We start from the raw sequence: 12,057 nt of genomic DNA, 5'->3' as shown, positions 1-12,057 counted from the left end.
ATAAAAAAAGTTAATTTATTAAGGTAAAGTAATACAAGTCTTAAATTTTCTTCCGAAATTTCTGTAAATAATTAACAGCTTTTTGCTTATTCCGGAAGTAAATTACTATATTAAAATATTCTTTGCATACTCTTACTTCTTCTTAGTGTGTTGAGATAAATACCCAAGTTACAAAATTTGGTACTTTAAAAGATCAAAGTGCGTTTTGGAATGTGCTATATATGAATGTGCCCGGTTTTTTTAAAATGGGCTTTAATAATGAACTGCTAGAATGCTTATTGTGATATTCACTTCTTATAACCCAGTTGGTCGATGTTGGTCAGATTGGATAGAAGGTTTTTATTACTACCATTTTCCCGTGGCTTGACTCTCGCAGTACTTTATAGCATATTCATTGGGTGTTATATTTATTTTAATATTATCTCTATTGCACATTGAACTAGAGACAAATATGAATATATTTCTTAAACGAAAGGTGCTATGTAGTCATTAAAAGCGTTCTCAAGTATAAGTTATAAAAGTAAGGAAATATTATATGTATTCCCAGCTATAAGTATGAAATAAGAAATTGTGACATTTCTTCCATGTTCATAACAATTATTACTTGATAAAATTCAGCGTAAAAAAAACAAAACAAAAACATTTTTTCAGCTATTTCCGAGTAAAATACCTTAGTAATTTGTTACGCTGGAACATGACACAATAATTGGACTATTGTGAAAGATGTTCCTTTCATTTATTGTACTTCATTTAGGTAATAATGTTTCCTTTTTTCAATTTCTTACAACGCTTTCTATCATCTCTTTGCTGTGCCTCTATATTTTTCTTCTGTCAACGTTCTCATGACCTTGTGATTGGTCTTCTGATGATATTGATTTAGATACTCTAAGAAGGTTATAATTTACGTATACTCGTACAAACAGATAGAACCAACAATCTCGAATAACTTATATTTTTTTAACAACCCAATTTATAGTTTTATATAATAAACGTTACCTGTATTTACAAACAGACTAAAATCAAATTACTAATTCATTACTCCAAAGTGATTTTACACCTAAATAATAATTGTACCTTACAGTTCACAAAAGCTATCATATTAGCTACAAAAATATGGATGCTTACTAATTTATAATGAATTAATAAACATATACACACATACATATAGTCACGAATATATCCCTAATTAATAAAATATCCAAATATTTATCTATTTAACACCAAAATTTCAGAAATTTCTAAAATTGATATACAACCTGTTTCAAAAGCATCTTACTAAGAACTATAACCGGTTTGGAAACACCTAAAATGGGGTGCACAAGTTCTCTTAAAACAACGCTTAAGGAGATTTATGACGGGCCGTAAAACCATTCCTTCTAGAATTAGTTCGTGAGTTATGAATAACGGCTGCTCTGAGATTTTGGGTGTAACGTCGAATAGTACGGTGGAAATCTCCAAACGATTCTAAATCCTGTTATCGATAGTATAAGGTAGTGTTTCTCTCGTATTGTAACGTAAATAAATAAAAACATACGCAAAAAATTACACAGATTGAGCTAGTCCCAAAGTAAGTTCAGGGCTTGTGTTAAGGAATACTGACTATTTTCAATAATAAATACTGATCCGTGGTCAGGTCATGACGGAAAATGAGCTTTTCCAACACCCAGGTCAATCGGAAAAGCTTATTTTCCATCATAACCTGACCATGAATCGAATCCGAGATCTTTTAGTTCAGAGACGAGAATCCGTCAACTGTAAAATGTATTTGGCAGAATTCTTATTTACAAGGTGTATTTTATCTCTTAATAATGTCATCTTCCTAGATATCCGATGATAATGCTAGTTTACTTATATGCTTTAATGTTTCATCTCCTATAGCTTCTTCCTCCTGACTTTAAGCCCGGTTGCATCCTCACCACTCTTGAGAGGAGCCCGGGTGAGTCAGGTTTTTACACGAAGCAACTCACGTCTGACCTCCGCAACCTTTGCAGGGGAACCTAACTCGTATTGGATAACCCAAGCCAACTGGTTTCAGTTCTATCAAATAGCATACAAATCAGGAGACTAAAGAAATTTTTTAAAACAAATACAATAAATAATAACAAAAAGATCTCTCCCTCCTATGGAATCTATCTAGAAGATATTAAAGAAGTTCTATTCAGTTCTGCGGGATATCCCACTCGACTCACTAAGAGATTTTTACGTGCTTAAAGTGCCTGAACATTTTTAATGCACTTGTTGCCGCCTGAATATTGCAGTGTTGCAGTGTAAGAGACATTTTAGTATGTTTTACTACCTGAAGTTCTACTTTTTTGTGACAAAATATCTACATTCAACATTTTTTAAAGTATTATCAGTATTTTGTGCTTTTAAAGGGTAAACCAAAACTTCCTTTTTTGTTGCTATTGTAAGAATTGGGTCCTTATACAAAATATCTTTACATAATATAGACAAAGTCAAAGTCAAAGTCAAAGACAAGAGTTAGCTCTTTAATTTAAGAAGAAGATATCCAAACAAAACTCGTTTACTTTTTTGTATAACAAATGCGTAGTAGATTGATTGATCCAGACTATAACCAAAATGGATTCTCATATGATAACGATCATAACTTGGCCAAATATTGGCCAACATTGACCAACTTCCTAGGGTGTAGCAGATCATTACTGGCCATCGTTACGACGAACAATAGGCATCAAAAAGGATAATGGTTCGTTTCACGCAACCACACAATAACACGCCATTACTAACTGTGACAAGTCACTCTTAGCCACTTGCGGTACTTCCTTACGACCTTCATTGTTCATTCGTTGTTACGTAAGTTTTTCCAAAAATTTGATTTATAAGTAAGTTTTTGTTTTTCCCATATGTGTACATATATTTACTTCAAAATACTCGTATTTCAAATCCTTATTTCGATGTAGACGTATCGGTTTAAAAAAACATATCTTTCAAACAAATACTTGATTGAATAAAAAACATCTGTTACTATTTTCTGATATTTTTATGACTTTTATAAATTAATTATTATAACACATTGTAAGTTTCCTTAATAAAACTAAAATAAATCAAAATAAAACTAATTAAAGATAACTAAAAGATAAATCTACAAATAGCCTAAATATAAAACTTACATAAATTTATGCAATAAAAGATAAAATATTTTTTATAATGAAGTTACCTTTATTTTGTATTATTTAAAATATAAGGTATTTGATGGAGCGTAAGATATAAGTCATTAATTTCAGATTACGGAACTGAAACTGCTATTAAAGTTCGATTAAATCTGTTCACTTTGGAAAAAGTTGGTTTTATTACCTCGAAAGTTTATATTACATTACAAAATTAAAATAATCGTTATTTTAATAATCCACTTAAACTTACAAATTTTCAAATAAAAAATATCTAGTCATAAAAAATACCAGCATATTAAAAACATTTTGATTTTTTTAAATTATTATTTAAACTGCCATAAATAAGAGTCCTTTGTGAATATTCTACATTTAGAAACTCAATGCTATCGCGAATATCACAATTAGCTATAATTTGCCATATCATCATCAGTTTAATTATGTAAATCTGAGACAAAAGCTAATTAAATATTGACAAAAGAAAGTAAAACACATAGTGCCATCTTCATTATAATCGGTATAAACGATTTAACACAAAGGTTTAACTTAGCGTTTAATGCATTTGAATAGTAGATTGGAGGCCAAACATTGTAAGGGTTTAGCAGTTCTTTTCGGACATATAGGTAAACAGTTCTAAAAAAAAGTTTTAAGCTAGAATTTTCATTGTTGAAAACTGCAGTGATATAAAGGCGACCGATGACACACGGGGAAATTTTATCGCGTGACGCATTGTAAGGGTTCAGGGCCGCTGGTGCGTGCGGCCGCGCCCGCCCTTCCGCGAGACTGGACACGATGGAAATCTTTATAAAGACCGTTAATAAATAGTACCGTGTTTATGAATTAATATTAAGCGAAAAAGGTGATAAAAACCTGATTTAAAAATCTGGATCATGGTAAAAAGGCGCATTCCGAGCTCCTCTCCAGATGTAACCGGGAGGAGAAAGAGACGTAGTGAAAACGATCCATTCATCAGGTTTATTTGAAATATCAATATTAAAAAGAAGGCTATAAACAATCTACCATCGCCGAAGTCCAATTTGCGGTCTCACCTCTTTCAAGAAGTGTATGGGGTCCGCCTATGAAAACGATCCTGAGTAACGGTTTTTAAACGAAGCGTCTTCCGTTGACTTTCGCAACCATTGTAAGGTATCACGGTTACAAATCCAGTTTCCTGGACATGCAGGCTCGATCATAATATTTTCCCTAACCGTTAGAGTTTCATTCAATGCTTATACAGCATTTATGTGTTGCAAAAATCTCATTATTATAATGTCACGTGAAGCAGTGAGTGAATGCCAGCGGTCACGAACAGGCGACATTTTAGTTGGCATTTTCATTATTTTGCACAAAAGGCTAGTTATTAGCAGTGCCCTTCTATTATGAGCGCTAAAATTGCTTGTTACAAAAGCTTAGCTCATGATTGATCGTGTAGTGACAAACAAATCCCAATAATTTCAGTGTTTGGGCAGTGTGGTTACACGTCAAATTTCATATCTCCGTTGATGTGTCAGAATTAGTCAGTCAGTGTTCTCTTTAAAATATAATAGATTACTTATCAATACGTGCAAAACAATACATAACTATTATACCAACTTATCACCATCAAAATCAAAATCACTATTCAATACAAACAAAAAATTTGCGACACATGCAAATAAGCGTATATATTTACACGCGAGAACCTTGTTCCCCGTGGCCAACATAAAAATGCAAACCCAATAAACTGGCAACACCGTATGACGCATTCTCCCCTTGTTTCAGGTGAGTGAGTCAATAGGCCCGGCGAGCACGCAGCCGGGTTTGCTCGGTACGCGGCTTCTGTGAGGGTGGCGGCAGACGAGCGACTTTTTAAGATGGTCCACCAAGATTTTTAGCGAACGTTGTTAGGAGTATTCATATGGTATTTGTTGAAATATTAAAATGCCAGTAACTGAATGCACTAAATTAACTTAAAATAATAGAACGTGCCTTGATCAAATCGGGGATATCCTGGCGAAAGGCCAAGTCCAGAGTACCCTTAACCCTTGAGCTTGCATGAAGAGTTATGAAAGTGGACGAAGCGAAGGAGTAAACGGATCGAGGCAGGTAAATATAGTCTCTGTCTACTCCTTCGGGAAAGAGGTGTGATTTTATTTATGTATGTAGATCAACAGATAACGACCTTAAGTTATGGGATCGAAATATTTTATGACAATTTTCACTAGCCTTAATTTACTTCGCAATTTACAATGAGAATTACCTATCAAATATAATTTAAAGTGCCACGCAAAAATAGCAGCTCGTCTGTGTGGTTCCTATAGAAAACCGGGGAATTAAAAAAGGGAAATGTGTCATCGTTTAGGGACAAATGTAGTGATTGGATTGGACGGTTTGTCGATATAAAAGGGAGATTTGTTACTTCCGTAATGGGCTTTCAAAAAATATTTTTTCAGGGAATGGAACTGGATTTTGACTGGATGTATTGCTATGTTTCATTAGTGTTTATTTTAGAAAATGTAAGAGTTATCCAGCACAAATATTACCGAATATTATTTACAAATTACTTGTGCAGCATAGAATTTTTAATAACTAGATGTTCTGATTAAAAATAATCAGTTTGCAAATACCCAAAGTTTTTCTTACTGTACATAGAAAAGATCGACATAATTCTAATAGCTCGAATAAACATTCATTAGGTATAATACTGTTTTTGTGCACCCTTATACATACATATATACATATAGTCAAGTCTTGCGGTGTAGACAAAACCAACAGTCTTGAAAAGACTGAAAAGCCACGTGCGCCCTTATATTACTCTCATAATTATTTAGGTAACAATTCACGTATACTTATAATATAAAAATTAAATATATATTATATAAATACGAAAGTAAGTTTGTGTGTTATCTCTTCACAGTTAAATCACAGAACCTATTTTCATGAAATTTTGCAAACACCGTTGTGTGAAGTACGGAAGAGAAATGAAGGGTGAAAGCTTATAAGAGCCGCGGGCGAATGCTAATGTATAGTAATAGGTACCTATAAATCACTATACGAGTATTTTGACTATAACTTGAAAATATAGGGTAGGTTCATCAATTTCCGTTTTACAAGGGCAGCGAGCACATGGAGCGAAAACTGTGAAAACTAATTAAAGCAGATGTCAGCCGGATATACATCTAGCTGCCGGCGATACGGCCCGCATCCGGTACTGAAAAGCGGGGTACCCTGAAATTATTTCAAGTATTTTCATGATTGGAAATTGAACTAGGTTCTATAAAAAAAATATTTTGGGAATGTCACTGATAAACGCCGAAACATTTAATTTCACATTCATTTTTAATTTGATCTAACTTCAAAGATAGGTTAGTACACACACAATCACAATACACTTTTATTTATGGCTACTGTGTAAAGATTGAATAATAATGAAGTAATAAAAAAATCACAGCAAAGCTGGGTGGGTTAGCTAGTTTATTTATTTTATTTACTGTCATACAAAACATTTTTACAACGCAACATGATAATATAGTAGTAGTAGTAGTACGAGTATTATACCTGAGACTAGTTGAAAAACCAAAAACTAAAATAATACATTAAAAATATGGACAAGATGCCTGCTCAATACTAAATTTACTTTATAAAATCTTGATTTGTCTGTAGAAATTGATAAACATAAGATTTTTGTTTACATATCATTTTGTCTACAAGAATTAAAAAATACCTCGTTTCTCAATGGTAAATCAATCGCAGATGGACCGTAGACGTTTTTCCATCGACGATATCAAGGGCTATCCAATCAAACTGCGCGCTCAGCCAATCGGGACATTCAATCACTAGATACAAACTATTGAAGGTGTACAAGGATAACTTTTTAGTTCAGTCTCTCCTTGCTCATAGCACTCAACTGAAAGGTTTTTCATCTAGTAAAACTTATAATAGAATGTAGATTATATACTTTCAAACAATCAAGCCAATTTGACTTGTATTATTTGAGATTCTGTAATAATATGTTTTTAGTTAAAGAGCGGATAGTTAGATAGAAAACGTTTTAGGAATAATACATACATAACAGCACAAAAGAGACAGAGATATATAACATATGGGATAGTGGATATAAAAAAGAGAACAATTTTGAACTACTATTGGGATTTTTTGAAAAAATAAAATACATTAGCCTAAGTTTTCAGAAACTAAAAGTTGGTTTTCTTCTATGAACTCTTTATTTTGCAGCAATACGATGCCTGTAGAGGACAGGCCGTAGATGGGACAGGATTCATTTCATTGACGAGTTCACACTACTAGTGTTACGTATGTGTGCCTACTTGCATTGAAAATCCGTGAAATAATTTGATAGTGTCTATTGAAACATTGATCACATGTTTTTACCTAAACAGATGAATAATCATTAGAAAAAATATCAGCATTTTTCTTTTTGTGCAAATTAACATACATACATATGGTCACGTCTATGTCCCTTGTGGGGTAGACAGAGCTTAATTTTGTTTCATATAGGTACATTAATTAATTAAATAAACAGTCGAATAAATCATAGCAAACATTTTAGGGTCACAAGGGTCTTCTATTTCTAGGTGAATCATAGTACCAATATTTGTAAAAAAAGGCGCCAATTACTCCATGTTATCTGTACTATTTAAAATGTTGGCAGCACTGCGAGAGCTACCACTCGTTCGGAAATTGCACCGACCGTTTTGCTCCATTTTCCGCGGCCCGTTCCGAAACGAGCGCTAATTGCTTGCAATCTATTGCGTTTTAATATGTTTGCTCCAATCAAGTGCGACATTCGCTTTATTTTGCCCTGTTTATAACGAGACGTTCATAAATCATAATGTTTTTTTTTTCAATTCAATCATTGATCGACATGATCAAATCTAACTTGAAAACAATATAAGTTATTAAGAAACACTGTATTATATTACGTAGGTAATCTTTGCGAGTTTCAGTCTGGGAAACAATTATAATTGAAATTAAACAGGGACGTAGAGTAGGCTTAGACAAAAAACTATGTCAACGTTTTGGAGTTCTTAACTATGATTAAATCATTTCATAAACAGCAATCATATAAGTACGACGTATAGAACTTCATTCTATGCGAATGAAGACCCTTATGCGAAAACGTGACTCGTTTCAAAATAGCATATTGTTTGCGATATTCGCGATACTTGAATTTCAACGAGCAGTGTAATTTACTAAGCTGGAAAATAAAGAGATGCTCGTATGAACAAGATACAACCTCGTAACGTTATTCTGAAGTGCTCGCTGTGGTGGAAAAGCGATAACAGAATGTTCATATTGTTCGAGTAGACTTGCTAGTCGAGTGGGCAGTACTCTGAATGGATGCATCAGTTATTTTTATGCATTCTACATAATATAAAAGGTGGGCTTTGTTACTCGTATTGTTTATGTCTTATTTAACATGTTTATTTTGTTGCTTTAAATCTGATAGTCAATTTTTGGAAGGTTCTTCGCAATTGTAGAAATTTAAAAAAATATTTTCTCAACAGTCGCTTACAGTTCAAATTAACAGCGAAATATGAATCCTTCTAGGGTTGCGTCTATGCATAAAATAGTCTTTTTTTTAATTTTTATTTTTAATTTGCGATGAAAGAAAATTTTACTAAACTACAAAAAGTTAAATATAGTTACTAGCTTTAATTACTCGACACGTGTGAATATTGGTGAAAACAACACAAATAACGTTAATGTAGCGATTATAAGCGTGAAATTAGCTTGTTTCGTTAGGAGTTCGGCTCCAACTATATTGGCTATTATGAACAAAGCTATTAGACTTTAGTATACAGTTTAATTGCATACTTACTGGTAAGGTTTGTTACATGATTTGAATGAATGTTGTTAATCATTTAAATCCATTGATATTTTGTGAACTTCATAGTTTTTTGTAGCCAACATTTTTTCTCTTCCTGTTGTTTATTTGGAGAAAATAAATGACAAAAATTTAGTTGACAAGTAATCAAATGTCCTGTCCTATTTTTATGGTATTGAAAATAGTGTTAATGTGCTCAAACACCTACATGCTATGCTTACAAAATCTTCGCTAATAATCCCAAATCTTGGTCACAAAAAGATCGTGTAAAAGCCGCTATTAAATTGTAGGAGAAAGTACACAATAGAATTTCAATTTAGTTAGCCTTGTAAGAAAATAAATAAGAATATTAAATACTAGAGGCCGCCCGCGACTTCGTCCGCATGGAAACCCTATCAATCCCGCGGGAACTCTGGGATAAAAAGTAGCCTATGTGTTATTCTGGGTCTTCAGCTACCTACATACCAAATTTCATGGTAATCGGTTCAGTAGTTTTTGCGTGAAAGAGTAACAAACATCCATACAAACTTTCGCCTTTATAATAGTAGTAGGATTTACTTAGTATTACATTAATGAACCAGTAATTCTGGTCATTATACTTTGTTTTTAAAAAGTGAACTTACTGATAGTACTGAAAATATTTCAAAAATGATAATTGTACTACGAATTTTCTTCAGCTAACACAGAGCAAACACGACCGGACGCGAATCGATCAGTGCTGTCGAAATCCATTAAAAATTCCGAGTGTTTACCAAACTTAAGCTGCTTTACCTAAAGTATTAGGGCAAGGTACTTGTCTAGACGTAGTATTGATTGTACTCAGACTACTCAGTAGTCGGGCGTGACTCAGACCCATTAGAACAGAGTAGTGAACTAGCACTAGCACGATCGGGCGATCTACTTTGCTTTGTGTTTATTAAGAATACAGTGAGTCAGCTCATTCTTGTACTGAGGAAATGTACTTACATTTATTAATAATTATTAACTGTTTTTTTTAACTGGATTTAGTAAGAAAAGAGAGGGTAATTTCGAATGTTTTTTTGTTCGTTGTTTTTGTAAGTATGAAGTTATTATTTTTCGTGTTACATGAATGAGAAAGAAATAACCGGTATTATTCACGAACATAAAAAGTCCTAAAAACATAAGACTTAGTAATATTATTCGGACTTTGCTTGGATGCTTGTGTTGAAAGTATGTATTCCTAAGTCGCCTTTTACGCAACTATCGAAAATGGAATAGAGGAACAATAGCTATAGAAAAAAAAAACAAGTTAATTTCAATATGTGAAGCTATTTTAGCCGGAGTGTTCACCTGTGGAGAGTACTAATTGAGAGCACTTACGACTCATTAGTGTGTGCACCCCCTTAAATTAGGTTATGAACACACGTACGTATTGTACGTATACACGTAAGTTTTGGCAGTGTTCCATTAGAGTTCTATGCATATTAATCAGGTTTTATAAAATAAAAGCTAAAAATCTATCTTCACCATAGTTGTAGATGCGAGGAATAAAAATAAGTACTAAATATTTACGGCTTTAAGAAACGAATAGAGGATGAAACTTAAGCGAAAACCTAGATTAAATCAGAAAAAACTGTAGTAAAGCATTTTCAACTAATTTTCACCCATGGTCAAAAATTGTTTTAGTTTTCTAGTATTTAACCAAACCATTACCTTCCAATCGTAAAAAATTAACTCCGAATTATAGACAAATTTTGATGATATTTCGCACAGAGATAGTCAAGACCTATCAAGAGTAACATAGGCTCTGGGAATGAGCCTATTTATATGATGAATATAACGAAGTATTTAGCATTAATTTAGCTAAAACATTATATATCGTTGTCTAATTAGACAACAATGTACACTGTTAATTGCTCACTGTTTTGTGATTTGAACAGTCACACGGAGACCGCCCACAGTCAGGCGTTCACGCTATTCTGCGGTTATTTTGTTGTGACTGTTGAGAGGAAATAGTACATTTCTCTACAGAAACGTATGTAACTTTAAGCTTTTAAGCTTTCGCGTTGTATTATACTATTTATAAACACCGAACGACTGTCCTTGGCTGAACAGGGATCATTGTAACATGATTCGAAAAAGACAAAATAATTCAACTATAATCAAAAGTTTTCTTTTTTGTTTTTATTAATTAAATTTATTTATTTATTCTAAAGCGTAAATGTAGAAGCCACAGAACAAACAACACTGTGGTTTTTTAATCATTAACGTGAATTAAGAAATTTTGAGCTTAAGATGATTACTAGTACATCTTTCTTTGGAGCTTTTGACTGAAAAAAAAAACTAAAAATGTTGGTAACAACGCCATCTGGTATGACCAGTTCAACGAAAAGGCCTTTGCATTCATCTTAGATTTAAACCGTGTATAAAATGTCCTTTCCTTATTCGATATAATATGCACAATGTCCTGATTTTTTTAAATGAACACACACACAACACTCTTCTGCAATATAATTGTAATACTTCCGAGTACAATATTTTACTACGTTATTTCCATATAAACGTTCCTAGCTGCAGTATAAATCATCTAGCTGGAACAAGCGGCCATTAAAGATTCACTCTTACGCATGCATACTGCAGTGCAGACACGGCTTAGATCCGGGTTTCGGGAACAGTATCCGTAAAATTGGCACGTGAGGATAATTCGAAAGATTCGCGGGTCATTCGCGCCCAATTCGTGCCATTATTTGAATTTGACGTGTTCTTATTTTAAATTGCGATTTCACGCGTTGTTCCTCCATCTTGTTTGTCAGTAAGAGTGAAAAGTCTGACAGAAATGACAACTTTATGATCTCATTTTAAATCATGTAAAATTCCCGTGGCCTCTAAGATGCAAATTATAGAAATATAAATATTTTGTCTTATAATTAATGCAGATGATTTGCGCACGCATTGATACAATGAGAAGATAAAAATCTATTTTAATTGAAGCTCTCCCACTAGTATTTTGTTGGTTTCGCTTTGCCCATCTATGTTATAAAAAAAAACAAAAAGTTAATACAAGCGAGAATTTCTTTCCCCTAAATGATGCGAAAAAACATAGTCACCGAGGAATACTCAGATCCGACGCGTTGGCAGCATTAG

General features: G+C 33.1%; 1 protein-coding gene across 3 annotated transcripts in view; it reads left to right on the top strand.

The window, feature by feature from the left end:
* Positions 1-12,057, top strand: part of LOC106130319 (amyloid-beta-like protein) — a 149,505-nt gene that overhangs the window by 90,116 nt on the left and 47,332 nt on the right. The window lies entirely within an intron of this gene.

This window comes from Amyelois transitella, chromosome 15, assembly GCF_032362555.1.
Source record: "Amyelois transitella isolate CPQ chromosome 15, ilAmyTran1.1, whole genome shotgun sequence".
Classification (NCBI taxonomy): Eukaryota; Metazoa; Arthropoda; class Insecta; order Lepidoptera; family Pyralidae; genus Amyelois; species Amyelois transitella.
This window is presented reverse-complemented; position numbering and strand designations above follow the sequence as displayed.